The sequence below is a fragment of the Rhinolophus ferrumequinum genome, chromosome 19 (assembly GCF_004115265.2).
Source record: "Rhinolophus ferrumequinum isolate MPI-CBG mRhiFer1 chromosome 19, mRhiFer1_v1.p, whole genome shotgun sequence".
NCBI classification, from domain to species: Eukaryota; Metazoa; Chordata; class Mammalia; order Chiroptera; family Rhinolophidae; genus Rhinolophus; species Rhinolophus ferrumequinum.
In genome coordinates, this window is record NC_046302.1 from 5,271,785 (window position 1) to 5,282,223 (window position 10,439).

A 10,439-nucleotide genomic window follows, 5' to 3' on the forward strand; every position below is an offset into this window, starting at 1 on the left:
TGCTGCTATGTATCAGGTAGATCGCCTGTGTCTCTCAGTCTTTGTTGGGTGGCCTTATGTAATAGGTGTCCTGTGTGGTCCGGTGGCACAGTCTCCCTGGTCTCCTGTGCATGCGTTCCAGGAGTGTCCCTGTTGTGTGTTGTGTGTATTCTCCTGTTGTATAATAATTGAGCCTTGATTGCTTTTGGTGTGTCAGCGAGTGGGATTGACTCCCAGGCTGACTGATTGTGAGGATTGGCTATGCCCACAGTGTATGAGGTCCTGTGTGTGGGGTGACCCTCAGAGGGGGATTCACCCCGCAGGCTCTTGTGCCTGTTGAGATTACCCTTTCGGTGTATCTCTTGTGGGGCTAGCCAGCTAGTGCTCTGGGGCCAGCCTGTGGGTGTGTTTCTGGTGTCTCTTGAAAGGGACTCCCATGCAGGCCAGTTTCACCCTTGCCTGTTACAGGTCTGGGGCTACCTGATAGGAGCTACAAAGCTATATGTGGTTGGTTGCTGACTATGCTGCACCTGGAGGTATGTGGGGGTGGGCTTACTGTGAACCAAAGTTGGCTGTCACCATTTCCAGTTTTGGGCCTGGGGCAGCTTAGCACAAGGCCCAGGGCCCCCTAGGCCTATTGCCACCTGCCCATAAGTCTCAGCTGTTGAAAAAGGATCCTTAGGTGCATAGGCCAGCCTGGTTGACCAGATGTTGAGAGTGTCTCTGGTATTGCAGCACTAGCTGGGTGGGGTGGGGTCCCAGGGAGTCACAAGTTGTGGCTGGTAGTTTTTTCAAGGTCAATGCAGATTCAGTTCTCACACCAGTGACTGGCCCGTGAGCATTTCACAAAATGTCCTGAGAACACCACAGCCAGCCACTGCTCAACTCAGGTTCGCAGATCCCCAAGAGCCACACAAGAGAGGCTGTGGTGCAGACTGTGGCTCACAGGCTCCCTCCCAAAAGTTTTCTGGGCTGCTACAGGCTGCCCACTGCTGCAAAAGGCTTTCACAGTTTGTGCGGTGGGGCTGGCACCCAGGAGTCAGGTGTGCCTTCTGCGATGTAGTACTAGCTGTGCAGGGCAGAGATCCAAGGCATCACCATAGTAGTGCTCATGCGTGGATTTTACCAGACCAATGCATCTCAGATCTGACCCTTTGGGGAAGGTTCAACATAGAAATGATGGTGCCTTCCTATAGGCTACACGTGAGACAGGCAACACACAAGGATAACGGCTCCTATCACTCCAGCCCTCACTTTGAAGCCACACAACTTAGTCTTTCCCAGTATGCCTCTGGCACTTCTTGAGTTGCCGCCCCTCCACTGGTGACCAGGTGAATGTTTGCAAGCAAGTGAGTCTGTATACAGGCCCTTTAAGAGGGTGTCTGAGTTTTCAGTTGCCTTCCATCTCACCAGGACAGACAAACAGAATGCTCATTGATTTTCACTGCCAGATTCCTCTTCCTGGCTTGGGACCCCTGGGCTGGGGAGTTTGGTATGGGGCTGGGACCCCTCCCTTTTCCAGGGCGACCTCCACCACCAAGGTGTCCCTCCCAGTGTTCAACCATTATCTGTGGGTTTTAGGTCATTCCATTTTGCATCTCTGCCCCTCTTATCAGTCTCAATATGGCCTCTTCTTTATATCCTTATAGGGGTTCTTTCATCTGATTCTTGAGGTTGATTTTTCTATAACTTATTTGTAGTTTTGGTGTGTTCCTGGGAGGGAGTAGGCATAGCATTGACCTAATTTACTATCTTGGACCTTCTTCAACATTTCTTAAAATTAAAAATTATTATGAGTGTTTTTAAATGTTTTAAAATGCAGGTACATAGAGAGAGTAAAAAGTTCAAGTTCCCTTTCACCTCACAATCTAATCTCCCTGCCCAAGGAATATGATTGCCACTTGTTTCTATGGATTTACAGGACATAAAACATATATGTGTACCTAGTATGTGAAAGTTTTTTAGAATAAATTCACAAGTACTATACCAATTTTTGGTTTTTAAAACATATCCAATATGTCTTGGAGATTTTTCCACATGGGTCTAATTCATCTTTCATTCTTTTTAACCTGTGCATTTCAAAATATGGTCAAATTGTGGTTTATTTAATCATTCCCCTGGTAATGTACTATCATTTAAAGCACCATAGGTATGCTTTATTTCTTTATTCATATAGGTTTTATTATATGTGCTTCAGTATAAAGTTTTTCTTCATATAATTTTGCATCTTTCTCATTAGGTTTTCGAAAACTTTTTGTAGTTTTTCATACTATTGTGAAGGGGCTCTTTTTCTATATTGCTTATAAGAAAGCTGTTAATTTTTGTATCTATTCCCTTTTTGGACTCTTAGAACATTTAGCTTCTACATTGATTCTGTTGGGTATATAGGTTAAAAAAAAAAGTCATGCCAGCTTCAAATAATGAGTACAGATACTTTGTATCAGTCAGTATTTAATCACAAAACAGTATCCACTCCACTTATTTGAAACAGGAAATCTAACACAGAAAATTGGTTATAAATATATTGTAACCATGAATTAAGAGCAAAAAGGGAACCATGTGAGGTTACCAAGAGATTAAAAACTGCAGGAAAATTTCCACCATTAGGGCAGGAAGAATCAAAGAGAAAAATAGGGCCTACCATCACTGACCCTCCGGCTGCTGATGTTAGAACACTGACCACCAATAAGCAGGAAGCTGGGAGTCAACACTCCAGCTGATTCAGCAGGTGTCCTACAGGAGCCACAGTCAAAGGAGCAAGGGCCACAAGTTGTGTACAGCTGAGGTCCCAGAGCCTCTCCTGGAACTGCTGGAGACAGAGCAGAGTGCTGCTGCTACTGCTGCTATCAGAAATGTACAACTGAGTGGGAAGCCAGACTCGCCCATTGCCACCACCTCTGCAACTACCTAGATGCCTCCACAGAGATAGGAAAAGGCTGCTTCCTATCTCCCATATTTCAAACTCCCACTAGTGTCTCACACAGGCAGAACCTAACCAGAAAGTGAGAGCTGGTAAGAGAGTCTGGGAAAACTAGTTTGGAGGTTTTCAGTTCCCTGTATTGTAAAAAAGAAGAGAAAGCCAGTGCTATAGTATATTGTTGAATAATAGCTACGGTCATACTTATCTTGTTCCTAATGAGCATGAAACTGCTTTTAATATGGTAGAATTTCTTAAAAGATTGAATTACTATTTCTGGCTTCTAAAGAGTCTTCATTAGGAATTTGTGTTTTATTTTATCACCAATTTTTTTATTGTTTTAATATATGGCTGGTGATTCACTAATATTTTATTTAGGATTTTTGTTTCTGTATACGGAATATAAGCAGATAGTTTGTGTGTACTTTGCACACATGCTATGCTGATCCTGTCATTTTATGGCTTCTGAGTTATATTAACCTACAATGAGTTAAGAAGCTTTCACATTTTTTTCCTGTTATAAACATCATAGGAACTACTACTATTCTGTGAAGATTTTGTAGATGATATCCATAGAAGTGTATTGACCTGATGCCTTTGGTAGTGAGGGGATAGTTGATTTTAACTACCTTAAAATTTTTAACTTGGTCCCTTTAGATTTCCTACCTCTTATCAAGTCAATTTTGATCATTTGTATTTTCTTTTAAAAATCAATTATTTCACCAAGACATTTAAATTTATCAATATATATATATACGGTAATATAATTTTAAAAATCTCCTCCATTAGTGGTGTAATGCTTTTTTCTTGTTTCCATTGTTTTTTGTCTTATTTCCTTTCTTCTTAACATTTTACTTTTTAATGAAGTAAAATATACATTTCAAAATGTACACATGTCATAAGTGTACAGTTCACTGGATTTTCACAAACTGAATATACACTTCCATGCAACCATCACTGAACCAAAAAACAGAACATGATCAGCATGCCAGAAACCCTCCATGTGCTTCCTTTCCTGGTCATTACACCTCTGCCCCAAGAGTAACCACTAACCTCATTTCTAACAGCATAGATTGATGTGATGGCTAGGTGCCCAGTTGTTTGATCAAACACTGGTCTAGATGTTGCTGTAGAGGTGATCAATATCTATAGTCACTTGACTTTAAGTAAAAGAGTTGACACTTAATACTGTGGATGTGCCTCATCCATTCAGTTGAAAGACTTAACAGCAAAGACTGAAGATTCCCAGGGAAAAGAAGGAATTCTGCCTCAAGACTGTAATACAGAAATCCTGCCTGAGTTTCCAGTCTACCTGCCTGCCCTATGGATTACAGACTCAAGACTACAACATCAGCTTCCATTGAGTTTCCAGCCTGTCAGCCTGTTCTTGGATTTCAGAACTGCCAATCCCCACAATCACATAAGCCAATACTCTGAAGTAAATCCATATATATATATAAGTAAATCCAAGATATATATATATCTTATTGGTTCAATCTCTAGAGAACTCTGACTGGTAAAGATTTTGATACCAAGAGTAGTTCTAAAGGAAGAGAATCTGAAGGATAAATTTTCTGAATTTCTTCTGTGGTTCCTGGAATTCGTTCTCTAATCTGATTAGATTTAAAGGCACTAATGACTCTTTCCAGTGTTACAGTAGGCACCAATGGCATGATGTGGCAATAGAGGTACTCAAAATATCAACATTGGATACTCCTAATAAAATACACAGAACAAGTTTCAGAGTGGCCACGTATTCAATACCTTAGAATATTTTTGTTAAACTCATGAGTATAATGAGATAGGCTGTTACTCTTAACTGTGTTGGAAAAGTAGGGAAAGAAAAGGATGAACTCAGTACTTCAAATTCCCAGCTCAAGCACCATGTAACTGACTGGAAAGTTTCGATGTCTACCGTGAAAGAATTACTTATCTCCTGTCACCACAGAACTGAGATTTCTGAAAACCAAATCCAATGTCTCATCCTGAAAATGATTGAATTTCCAGCCTCACTATTAAAGTAAGAGCATGGATTGGAAAAAAAACAAGATCCTGAAAACTGGAATAGAGACATATGGGCAGATCCTGATGAAGCTGGGGACATTGAACCCTAAATTCTGTAAGTCTCCTTTGCCAGTAGAAGCAATTTTTCCACCCCCATCTGAGGACATTGAGTCTGCTTTGCCTACGGAGCCTGTAACGGCCTCCTCTCAAGTAGTTGCTTTGCAAGACATTGCTGATTCTCCTTAGGACTCACCTCAAGAACCCCTCTTTACTTCTAGAACTGTAGCAAAACTCAAGCCCCAGCAACCCCCAAAAGTTTGACCCATGAGGAGGTGCACTATGATCCAAAAGAACTGCATTATTTTTCCAGTTTATACACACATAATTCTGGGGAGTGTATGTGGAAATGTATATTAAGGGTGTGGGATAATGATGGAAGGTAAATAACATAGGATTGGGCTGAATTTATTGATACGAACCGACTAAGCAGAGATTCTGGATTCAATGTTGTAACTCAAGGGGTTAGAAAAGTCTCTAATTGGTTGTTTGTTTGGTTGTTTGTTTGGTGGTTTGCTTGGTTGATTGGCTGAAACATGTTCCTAAAGGTGAACTATACTAAATGAAGTTGAAATACTAGGCCTGCCTTGGTATACAAGGCTTAGGGAGGTTGGAATGTTAAAGTAGATTTATTGTATAAGACATACCCACTCACTCCAAAAGAGTCTAGAAGACACATCTTTCACCATGACAGAAATTGGTGAGAGGAGCCCCAGCATCCATGAAGAACTCCTGTGGTCACTTCCCTGTAGGTCAGAAATTACAGTAGGAACTATTGCCACTGAACTGGGATCCTTAAACACAATAGGAATAATTGGATCCCAGGATAGGATAATTGCTAAAGACAAGATGACCCCAATTACCATAATGGATAGCAGATTCAAAGCAATAATCAAAATAGTCTTACTGGCAGAGACCTATAGCATTGGCTAGATGATCCTGGTGTCCCTAGAAGAGACTAGATGCACTATCTACACATTCTTACTTGATCTGAATAAGTGAAAGTGTTCTAGAACAAGTACACAAAAGCTTTGAATCATAAAAACAAGAGTCACAACCTTCATTCAATTCCAAACTTGAGCCAGTTTAGAGACCCAGAACCCCTTGAATAAAGGGGAAGCCAGATCTCTTTTAGGAAGGGCCCTGCTTCACTGCCCAAAATATATACTGTTAATCTTCCTCTCAGCCTTCCCTTAGGGACCTGGAGCCTTTTACCAAAGCATGATTATGCCTTGGGGAATAGAAAATAATTAGGCTTTTCAGGAATTACTGAACACTAGCTCTGAACTGACACTAATTCCAGGTGGAGATTGGGTTATCAGTGGAGTTTTAGCTCAGGTCCATTTCACAGTGGGTTCAGTGGGTCCCCAAACCAATCCTGTGTTTATTTCCCCAATTCTGGAATGTATAATTGGAATAGACATATTCAGCAATCACCCAGTAGAACACACGTGTTTCCTGACCTATGGAGGGAATGCTATTATGGTAGAAAAGGCCAAGTGGAAGCCACTAGATTGTCTCTACATAGGAAAATAGTAAACCAAAAGCAATACTGCGTTCCTGGGATTGTAGAAATTAATGTCTCCATCAAGGACTTGAATGATGCAGGCGTGGTGATTCCTACCACATCCCCAGTCAACTCGCCTATTTGGCCTGTGCAGAAAACAGATGGATCTTAGAGAATGACAGTTCTTAATGACAGGATTATCATATACTTACCCAGGCAGTCACTGCCATTGCAGTTGCTGTTAGAGCTGTGCTTTCATTGCTTGCACAGGTTAACATGTTCCGTGGTAGCTGATTTGCAGCTGTTGATCTAGAAAATGCTTTTTCCTCAATACTTGTTAATAAAGACTTCTACCAGATGCAGTTTCTTTCAGCTGGCAAGGCCAAGAATACACTTTCACTGTTGTTTTCACTTGGACTGCCACAATACAATACCATAGACTGTGTGAATTAAACAACAGAAATTTATTCTCTCACGCTCTGGAGTCTAGAAGTCCCAGACAGAGGTGCTGGCAGATTTCATTTCTAGTGAGAGCTCTCTTCCTGGCTTGTAGGCAGCCACCTTCTCACGTGTGTCCTTACAAGGTCTTTCCTTTGTGCACTCAGAGAGAGAGAGAGAGAGACTACTGGTATCTCTTCCTCTTCTTGTAACGACACAAGTTTTATACATTAGGTCCCACCCTTATGACCTCATTTAACCTAAATTACCTCCCTACAGGCTCTAACTCCAAATACAGTCATTTTGGATCCCCCAAATTCGTATGTTAAAGCCCTACCCTCCAATGAAGTTGTGGCTCCAATTGCAGCTGCTCTACGAGATGTGGCATCATTGCTTGAGCAAATTAACACATCCCCTGGTACCTAGCATGCAGCTATTGATCTGACAAATGCTCTATGCTTGTCAATAAAGACCTCTATAAGCAGAATGCTTTCACCTGGCAAGGCCAGCAATACATCCTTACTGTTCTACCTCAGAGGTATTTCAACTCTCCAGTCCTAGATCATAATTTAGTTTATAGAGATCTTGATTACCTTTCCCTTCTACAAAATATCACACTCCTCCATTATATTCATGACCTTATGCTCATCAAATCTAGTGAGTGAGAAGTAGCATCTTCTTTAGACTTATTGGTAAGACATTCATGTGTCAGAGGGTGGGAAATAAATGTAACAAAAATTCGGGAGTCTCCTATCTCAGTGAAATTTCTAGAGGTATAGTGATTTGGGGCATGTCAAGATATCCCTTATAAGATGAAAGATAAGTTGTATTTGGCTCCTCCTACAACCAAAAAAAAGGTACAATACCCGGTGGGCCTCTTTGGATTTTGGAGACAATATATTCCTCATTTGGGTGTGCTACACAAGCCCATTTACTGAGTAACCCAGAAAGCTGCTCATTTTGAGTGAGGCCCTTGACCCTCACTCTTGCTGCACTACCTTCTCTGTTTCAACCCCCACCTATGGCCTCATGGGGGAATTCACTACAGTCAGTTGACTGAAGAGAGAAAACTCAAGCCAGATTTACAAATGGTTCTGTCTGATATGCAGACACTAGTCAAAAGTAGACAACTGCAGCATTACTGCCCAAGACAGTAGTGAAGGGAAATCCTCAGTGTGCAGATCTCTGAACAGTGCACCTGGTTATTCATTTTGCTTGAAAGAGAAATGGCCAGAAATACAATTATATACTGATTCATGGGCTGTGTCTTGATGATCATGGACTTGGAAGAAACATGATTGAAAAAATTGGGACAAGGATATTTAGGGAAGAGGTATATGGATAAACCTCTCTGCATGGGTGAAAAAACATGAAGATGTTTGTGACTCATGTGAATGCTCATCAAAGGGTGACCTCAGCAGAGAACGATGTTAATAAACAAGTGGCTAGGATGGCCCATTCTGTGGAGACCAATCAGCCTCTTTTTCTACCTACTCCTGCCATCACCCAATAGTCTCATCAATAAAGTGGCCATGGTATTACGGATGGAGGTTATGCATGGACTCAGAAATATGGATTTCCACTCACCAACACTGATCTGGCTACAACCACTGCTGAGTGCCCAATCTGCCAGCAAAAAAGACAACATTGAGATCCCATTACAGCAGCATCCTTGGGGTGATCAGCCAGCTACCTGATTGCAAGTTGATTACAGTGGACCACTTCCATCATAGAAGGGGCAGTGTTTTATTCTTTATTGAGAGAGACATTTACTCTGGATATGGATTTGCCTTCCCTGCATGCAGTGGTTCTATCAAAATTACCACCATGAACATACAGAATGCCTTATCCACTGCCATGGTATTCCACACAGCATTGCTTCTGCTCCACAAATTCACTTAAGAACAAATGAAGTGTGTCAATGGACATATGTTCATAGAATTCACTGGTCTTCCTATGTTCCCCACCATACTGGAGCAACAGTCTTGATAGAATGGTGGAATGGCTTTTTGAAAGACTCAGTTACAGTGCCAGCTAGATGGCAATACCTTACTGAGCTAGAATTATATTCTCCAGGAAGCTGTATAAGCTCTGAATCAGTGTCCAACATATTGGTGCTGTTTTTCCCACAGCCAGGAATCAATGGGGCGAAAAAGTAAGGAGCAACACTCAATATTGACCCACTAACAGAAGTTTTTCTTCCTGTCCTATGACTTTATGCTCTGCTGATCTAGATGTCTTAGTTTCAAAGGGAGGAATGCTTCTACCCAGAGACACAGCAATGATTCCATTGAACTGGAACTTAACACTGCTGCCCAACTACTTTGGGCTCCTTATGTCTCTGAACCAGCAGGAAAAAGAGGGAGTTACTGTGCTGTCTGGGGTGATTGCTCCTGACTACTAAAGGGAAATTGAGCTGCTATTTCACAATGGAGGTGAGGAAGAATATATCTGGAACACAGGAGATCCGTTAGGGCGTCTCTTTGTATTACCACGCTCTGGCATTAAGATCAATGGAAAATTTCAACAATCCAATCCATTCAGGCTACTAATGGCAGAAATGAAGGTTTGGGTCACCCACCAGGCAAAGAACCACAACCAGCTGAGATGCTTGTTGAAGGCAAAGGGAATATAGAATGGCTAGTAAAAGAAGGTAGTTATAAATACCAGCTAGAACTACATGACCAGTTCCAGAAATGAGGACAGTAATTGTTATGAGTATTTCTTCCTTATTAGATTATAAATGTTTATATAAATAGATATATCTTATATATTTGTCTACATCTATATCTAATATCTTTGTATTCTTCCCCTCTTATTCCCTTATATGACATAAAATATACTAACTTTGCATCGTGGTATTTAAGCATTGTTAATTTTACATGATAATATTTAAGTCACGGGATAAACATCACTCAAGGACTTCGTGTGTCTCCTGGGGAAAGGGTTAAGGAGGTATGTTGACAAGTTGACAAGGAGTTGATCACAATGGTTAATTTTATGTGTCAACTTGGGTAGGCTATAGTGCTCAGTTGTTTAGTCAAATACTAGTTTAGATGCTGCTGTGAAAGTATTTTGTAGCTGTGATTAACATCTATAATCAATTGAATTTAAGTGAAGGAGATTACCCTTAATAATGTAGATGGCCCTCATCTATTCTTCAGGAAAGCCTTAAGAGCAAAGGCTAAAGTTATTCAGGGAAAGAAAGGAAATCTTCCCCCTGTAACACATAAGTCCTGCCTCCGTTTTCAGCCTGCCAGCCTGACTTACAGATTTCAGACTTGCCAGCCCCCACAATCACATGAACCAATTCCTTAAAATTAATCCGATTAAATATATACTAGTATTTAAATATATATCCCTTTAAATATATGTGTTTATTTATTAATATATATATTTATAAATTTATTTGTATATATAGATATTTAAATAGATATTTAAAGGGATTTATTTTAAGGAATTTATATATATATATATATATATATATATATATATATATATATATTCTATTCATTCTGTTTCTCTCTGGAGAATTCT